Here is an 8,754-nt window from a genome sequence, read left to right as displayed (position 1 = left end):
GCATCCATGATCTGCGCTACCTGAGTAAAATCCATCACATTGGTGCCACAGCTTTGGTAGCCGAGAGAGCCGCTGGTTGCCCACTTTTCCACACCTGCTGTCCAGTCCAACAGTGTTCCTGCAACGCTACGATATCGAAGTTCCGAGATGATGTTCGTCATAAATTAACCTGTCGCAACCTGCGAAAGGAAGTGACTTGTAGTTCCATGTTCCAAATTTTCAGTCCTTATTTCCTTATCCTTTGCCGATTGTTCCGGGTCGTATTATCTCCTATGTTATTCGCAATAAGGTTTTTTATGGGTGGCGTAGGCGCAGTCAACATTCCTGTATCGCCGGAGTGCCATCGTGCCAGCTTTGTTTAACGTCCCAACTAGGATGATCGGGCTGATGGGGCTACCAGATTTAGCTGTACGCGATTCAATATTTCTTGCTCAGCCGCTGGATACCAGAACAGACGCTGTTTGAGCTACACCTCCTGGTGAACAGGCGCGGTCTTTGTCATCGTTTGGAAGCGTGAGGTATGAACTTGTGAGCAGTGTTGACCAGACTCATTTCCCCGAAATTCGAATTGTGAAGCCATGAACTGTTATAACTGTGCGTTGTATTCCTGAGATGGAGGGGGAGGTGGTTGGGCTTGAGTGCTGCACATGGGATCCGACAGTTTCAATCTCGGTGGACCGCAATTCAAGTTTCGGTGAAATGATTCGCACTCACTCACTCACTCATTTCATTTCACCGAAACTTGAATTGTGGCTCTCTGGGATCAAAATTGATCGATTTTGTGTGCAGTACTCAAGCTTAATCATCTGCTTTTCTATCTTAGGAGGATAGAGCATGGTTGTAGTAGTTCGTGGCTTCGTAGTTCGGAAAATGTTATTTTCGGGGAAATGAGTCTGAGCAACACTGCTTGTGAGAACCAAAACTGAATTGGACGCTCCTTCCTAGCTGCCGACTCACTGTTTTGCTGCCCTTTCCAAATCCAAGATGGCTGTCAGATTTTTTCACTGAAATTAATACTCTTATTTTTTACTCGATTCGAAGAGAACATCAAACAATGAAAATGTGTTTCTTCGTTGTACAAAAACAGTAGAGCATTATTTAGAAAATCTTATTATTTCTGGCGTCACGTCCCAACTGGGACAAAGCCTGCTTCTCAGATTAGTGTTCTTTATGAACACTTCCACAGTTATTAACTGAGAGCTTTCTTTGCCGATTGACCATTATTGCATGAGTATATCGTGTGGCAGGTACGAAGATACTCTATGTCCTGGGAATCGAAAAAATTTCCTTTACGAAAAGATCCTCGACCAGCGGGATTCGAACCCACGACCCTCAGCATGGTCATGCTGAATAGCTGCGCGTTTAGGGGCCGTCCATAAATGACGTAGCATTTTTTCACTGATTTTTTACACCCCCTCCCCCCTCGTAGAATTTCGTCACAAATTCTGGTACTCCCCCCTGGAAAATACGTAGCATATCGAGCACCCCCCCCCTATATTTTTTTATTTGTTTTCCTTAGTGACTGGGTTGAAACAAAAAATTGGAATTGAGAAGTTCAATACAAAGTTTGATATTAATTACTGACTGAAATGAAAGGATAATCTATTCTAACAGTGTGATATACAGTAGCACTCAAAAATAATTTGAAAAAGTTTTAAATAAACATTTTCCTTGGTTTTGGTTTCCAGTTTCTTATAGACTAAATTATATTGTTTTTGATGTTCTTACCATAAAAAAAACAAGTTTACTATAAAAAATGTGAAAAAAAAAATGATTGGATTGATGAAGCTCGTTACTGTCGAGTTAGGGTCCAATATATTTTATAATAAATTGAACAAAAATTTCGTTATATTAGAGGATTGTTTTTTTTAATTATACGTTGTTAGGACATAGATTTCAATGAAGATGATCATGAAAATATATTAATTTGAAATGAATCGTCGTTAATATTATCTAATTTCAAATCATTTTAGCAAACAGTGGCCAGATACATAAAAGATTACACTTGAAATATATGGAATGTTTAGAAAATTTTAGTGATTATTAACAAATACAATAATAGGGGGTCTGTAGCCTTGAGGTTACGCTTCCGCTTCATAAGCGGAAGGTCATGGGTTCGATTCCCAGCCCCTCCACAAAAAAACCCGTCTAGCCACCAGAAGACGCCTCACGGAGCACATCCATCCTCCGTCAGTATCAGATGGTGACTGAGACAAACTGACCCTCTTCGCAGGCAGCTAGCCTCACTAATAGCAGAGCTCTCTCCTACCTGCTCGGTGTGAGAAAGAGTAGGAGAGAGTGAAACTAGATGTAAATATAGGTAAGTTGAAAATAGATCTGTATCGATATAGCAGCTACAGATCAACTGAGTCCGGCACAGTAGTGGCCACGAGCACGGAGTGCCTATAAATAAAAAAAAAATACAATAATCTCTAATAATATTTCAGTTGATTTTCATTATCGTTTCCATACTGAAATAATCTTGCACAACCTATAATGAAACCGTTAAATAATAAAAATTCTTCAAATTACCGAGTTATTACCAAAATTCAATGATAGGGCAATTTTGTTAACACTCGAATCTATTATCCTCATTAATATTCAGGCTATTCCATCAAGAGCATTGATATATCAAAACAAATGTTGAGTTGATTATGTGGGGATCTCCTGCAACATTGAAGGCATAATTCACGGAATAACTATTTTGCTTTAAATGTAATATTTGCCAATAAGAGCATATACTATTTTCTTGAAGAAATAAAGCCCCAAAAGAAAATATGGATAAAACTAAAACAGCTGACTTTATGTCATGCTTAATCATAATTTTATAACCCAAGTTTACAAGTAAAAAAAAAAAGAAGTTTCATAAAAAATAATTGTTTGCATTTTTTTAGCGCCTTTCTTTTTATGGACTTGATTCAAAATGCTACGTCCACTAGCTAGGACCCCTCCCTCCCCCTCGTCACACTTCGTCACAAATTCGTGAAGCCCCCCCTCCCCCCTAAAAAGCTACGTCATTTATGGACGACCCCTTACCGCTACGGTTATCTGGGTCCCTAATCGTTCATTATATAGGGTAAATACCATTGCTCACCTAGTTTTTGTAGCCTATCTTACTCAATTTTTTTATGGTGATCTTAGAATTCAAAACGAGTGGTGAAAAAACGGTTTTTATGATAAAATTCAAGATGGTGACCAAATTCGGAATGGCCGCCAAACTTCTTTAAGCTTTAAATGAAAGCTATTATTCTATACCATTACCCGGAATGCAATTTACCGGAAGACCATTTACCGGAATGTACCATTACCCGGAAAACCATTTACTGGAATGCAACATTTACCGGAATACACCATTACCGGGAAAGCCAAATCTTTTTTCGACGACGTTTATCAGTACATATGTATACAATTTTTAATATCTTTGATCGATGCTTAGCACAAATTCTTCTTGGCATTAACGTCCCCACTGGGACAGAGACGGCTACTCAGTATAGTGTTCTAATAGCACTTCCACAGTTATTGACTCAGAGCTTTCTTTGCCTAAATTGCCATTTTCGCATTCGTATATCGTGTGGCAGGTACGATTATAGTCTATGCCCAGGGAAGTCAAGGAAACCGAACCCGGACCCTTCAGCATGGCTTTGCTTTGTTGCCGCGGACGCTAACCACTCGGCTAAGGAAGGCCCCAGTACAATTTATGTCACGTTAATCATGGACATTCTCGACTCCCTCGGTTTCCATAAACACTTTTTCAAACGGCATCTCCAATAAGCTATAGACCAAATATGTTTTTCTTCTTGCCAGCGTTACGACTCAACTGGGACAAAACCTGCTTCTCAGCTGTTCTAGGAGCATTTATATAATTAATAGCTGAGAGCTTATGTCAACCGACCATTTTTGCCTTTGTTCATAACTTGACAAGTATGTAAGTACTCTAGCTCTAAAACGTCGTCAAATTTGCCAACCTGAAATAATTTTCAACCGGTGGTATTTAGATTTACCAACCTCTGCTTCATCTTTCAAAATAGCTTCACTTTGTCACAACGTAGGCCTTAATCTATGAACAAATATTACGATACCAAAGTTTGATTGAACATGTAATTAATTTGCGATTTAATATAAAAAAATCGCCTGATATAGATTGGAAAACTATTTCTTTTAATTTAGGCTATAAAACGATACACTACAGGCATGAGTTAAAAGAATTATTAGATTTTTTTTTATATATATATATATGATACCAAATATAAACGAGGTCAATATGAAAAGATCGCCTATCAAATAAGGTAGGGTGCATTTGAGTGAATGAAATATCTCAGCATTAAAAAATGTTTGGAGTTATAATGGTTTTCTTATTTCAAGTTAAAACAGTTTAGAATCCTTAAAATTGGATTGTATCTTCTATATAAATAAAAATGGAGTGGGTAAATAGCGGATGAACGGATTGACGTAAGGTTTTCACTTTTGCACTCGACTAGGGATGCGACGTGATCGTGCGAGAAAAAAGTTTGGGAAAGTCTCCGGGATAATCGGGAAAACAGAGGAAGACCTAAGATAAGACGTGTCAGGTCAAAATACAAAAATGAAACCAATTGCCTGTCAAAAAAGATCACTTCTGATTGGTCGTTTTGGCAAAGGCCTACTTTTACATCTTCGAGATGAATTGCAACAGGGCACTTTGTTGCTAGCCTGGCCGTGTTGCTAGTTTATGAAGTAGAGTTTTATCAAAAATTTGAAATATTTTCATTAAACCTTTTTTGTTTCCAATCCATTTATATTCGATGTTATGTTTACTCCATGTGCTCCTGAAATGCTAGAATGAATAATAAATTCTCAACTGGAAGAAATACAATGAAAATTGTGACAATTTTCTCATAAAATATCGTCGGTTTTCAATATAAACCTGATGTTTAAATAATCTAGTATGCTCTATTGCTTTGGAAGAAAAGATCAAAAAGTAGTTCAAAAAGAAAAGAAACAAGGTTATTGACTGAAAAACAACGGGGCAGTCTTGGTTGAGCTGTCACGTCCTGTCCTAGGGGAAGACTAATATGTCATATTGTGAGGGATGTCGTTTTCAAACAGCCTACTTGATGGCAAGACAAAGTTTGACGGGACCACTAGTCAAAGTATAAAAAACACTAATCTTGCAAGGAAAGCGACATACAAGAGTGTAATTCTCATTTTAGCTGTAAGGCTCCCTCAAATCAACGCGATTTTTGTCAGCGACATCGATAATAAATCGACGCGATTTCGTTGCTGAGTCGCTGCAAACACTCTTATATGGAACCATCAAGACCGACGCAACAAAAATCGCTACGAAATTGCATTGCTGTGGCTTAGACACGCTCATCAAACTGTACATGCAGCGAAACATCAGCGCAATCGCGACGATTGTTTGTCGCTGTCGCCGTTAAAATTGCGTTGATTTGAAGGAGCTTTTATGGTTTGAGGAAAGCTAAAAAATCAAGATGGAACTATGAGTTCCTTGGTGATCGAGAGTAGGGACATTATTCGCCATTGTGACGTTCATATTTGTATTCCGAGGTGTTGAACTTCATTAGATCTACTTTTCCTTCGAATTGGCTTGATTGTGCTGTTTTTCGCCGAATGTCTGTACCCCGAATTCCATGCCAGGTTGATAAACTAGAAGGAACAGTAAGCATTCATAAGAAGAAGATATTTCGTCATTTTAGACTAAACACATTTTGCCAAAAATTGTGAGATCGGTGGAAGTCGAAAGAACCGCCAACCAAATAAAGAAGGGTGAATATATGGTGACCCGAAAAGAGTCATTCTAGGAAAAGCGATATAAGGGGGATTTGAATTCGGTTGATTGAAGTTTGTGGAAACGACATTTGGTGGATTGACGTTCGACGAAAAGTATCACAACCAATCGTATTAATAGTTCTAATAATTGCTTATTTGGACACTTGGAGAACCGACGGTCGAATGTTCAAAGAGAAGTTACATAGCCAAATTTAGCCAGTTCAGTCAAGACAAGCTGCAGAGATAAGTTCAAAGAATAGCTTATTTTTAAAAGAAGAGTGAATCAATTCTTTTTTCTCTCAAATAATTTATACGGAGCAAAATATTGCTGGTAAACTTCAAACACATTTTTCTCAAAATTAGGTTTTGTCACACATTGATCTCAACTTGTGCTTACAGTAGTTCAAATCTAGCTTCTGGTAATTAGAGCCCAAAGACAAAATAAAGACCTCCATGTCGCCTGCAGTTGCCTTAATCTTTATGGTACATGAGGTAATAGAGCAAAATCTAGAATGCTGCAAAAATTGTACTACGATCTGTAAAACTTGGCTGAATTACCAAGGTACCGAATGTAGTACTAAAGTGGAACCCATTTTTAGCTATGCGGTTCAAGGGAAATGTGAGACATATGTTGCAGGTTTGTAACGCGAACACGTTTGGAGAAGGACTTTTCTTTTAGTTCAGTATCCCTACTATGGTGAGCTACGAAAGTAGTCATCAGTAAAGACTGATCTTACACAGTTGATCGCTAGTCAAACATTATTTTGTATTTCGATCATTTGGGTTTATATAGGTCTGACAATATTCGGGTTATACTATATTACATATGAGTTAGAATGAGACAACTGGATTACAAAACGAACAATTTGTGCATGTTTGTAAGGTCGGCAATCTAGGTGCCTTGGTGGTCCAACCCGATATGCGCAATGTATTGCTGTTTTCATTTGAGATGCAAATGTTGAGCAAACGTCCTCCAAATGCGGTAACACAAAACAATCAAAGAATACCTAGCAACGATTAAATCACCGCCGCCCTAGCACGAAAAATCTATCTTTGACATCGCATTTCTTGTGAAAAATCTTACCGCGTTTGGTGTTCCCGCATTTGATATTTGCATTTCAAACGCACACAGCAATAAGGTCATTTGCATATGGGTGGAAAAAGGAATAGGAGAAGACTCTAGTGCAGTAGCCTCGGTCCGTATAGCTTATGGTGCATATGATTGCTATTCTGTTTTGTGTAACTTGATCTACAATGTTTGTTGTTTGCAGTTAATGACTTACTTTGATTCGTTTATGACTTGAATTATTGGGTGATAGGTATTCATGTAACACATACCTGACAATGAGATTTATCAAAAAAAAGCTGGCGTACGAGGGGTCCACCAATTTGAGAAATCCGAAAGGACCACCCTTTAGTTTTACCATATGGGTAAAGTGTACCAGTTATGGCCATCAGGAAGATCAACAGAGCTATTTTTAATAAAGGATGGGTTTTTCGTAATGATTTATGTAATGTCTACCCAACTCAAGCAGTGTTCTGGTACCATTTACTTATTTGTACCTACACGATTTCTGGACTATAAATACTGGCTGCCGTGGGCGCAGAAGAGAGACTTCCCGGCCTGTGGACAGATTAATATATTATTTTATTCTATATTTACAGGTTATAAAAGTGGCGACAAGGATCATGGAAACGTGTGTTTTTTTTTCATGTTTTCTTTGGGATGGCGAATTGCCAGTTTTATTTGTTTTTGAATATTGTTTTATTTTTGAAGTGTGGTAAATTGCCATTTTGAGTAGAACTAAATCGTTCTTTAGAGCTGACGAAATTGTCGTTTATTGCGCACATAGTTGTTCTTTTGTAAAGCGATTGCTGTATTGAGATGAACGAAATTGTTCTTTAATGGTGATGAAGTTGTTAAATGTAATATTGAGAATGAATCCAATGATTTTCATATTTTGTTGTGGTCATTAAATGAACAAAATTGCGTTTCGAAAATAAAATTGTGGATATATTTTCGAATGTTTGTTGTATGAGCTGTTCTAAAGAGCATGTGTTTTTCAAAGAGTTTTTAGAAAGTTTCTATAGGGGAAAGGACTGTTATGTCTACCCATCTCAAGCAGGGTTCTGGTACCATTTACTTATTCGTACCTACACTATTTCTGGACTATAAATACTGGCTGCCGTTGGCGCAGAAGAGAGACTTCCCGGACTGTGGACAGATTAACATATTATTTTATTTTTTATTTACAGGTTATAAAATTTAGACATTTATTTATTGGATATAGGGGTGAATAGTGGATCACTATTTAGACATATGTGTCTTCTCGAAAACTTCCGCATTTTGAATAATTTTGGATGTTTCAGCATCAAGATATATTTGATGTCAAACTGCTTAAACACACAGAATGATCAACAATTTGAAGATAATCAAATTACCACGTGTGGTGAAATAAGAAACCATTATGCCCATAACTGGTACACCTACCCTACTAACAATCAATGACATAGAATGGAATTTCAACTTTTTTTTTTTTAAATTTTATTTGACTTTTATCAACTAAACACATTGTGTCAAAGATGCCAAAGACGGCAAAACTCGAAAGAATAATAGAGAATTTGAATAACTTGTATGAAATCATGCCAATTATGAGCGCAAAAAACTTTTTGGGGACGTTGCCTCAGCAGCGTAGCTAGGGGGTGCGTTGGGAACGGGCCACACCGTGTCCCGATTTTTAGGGGCCCCGAAATCATGATAAGAATTTCTCATAGTAGTCGAAATTTAGTGTCTAACAAAGTAACAATTAGATATAAGACAGTAAAAAATCCTGTTAGTAGGAGACGTGAATTGGCAATCTGTAAGGGACCCATAATGTTCTGTGTATTGATGAAGATATTTTAAACAGGAAAAATTTACCAGTTATCGTTATTATATGTGAATTTGTGAAAACTTTCACATTTGGAATACAATTTAATGTTTTA

This window comes from Aedes aegypti, chromosome 2 (assembly GCF_002204515.2).
Source record: "Aedes aegypti strain LVP_AGWG chromosome 2, AaegL5.0 Primary Assembly, whole genome shotgun sequence".
Classification (NCBI taxonomy): Eukaryota; Metazoa; Arthropoda; class Insecta; order Diptera; family Culicidae; genus Aedes; species Aedes aegypti.
The sequence above is the reverse complement of the archived record's forward strand: the minus strand, read 5'-3'. Positions refer to the sequence as shown.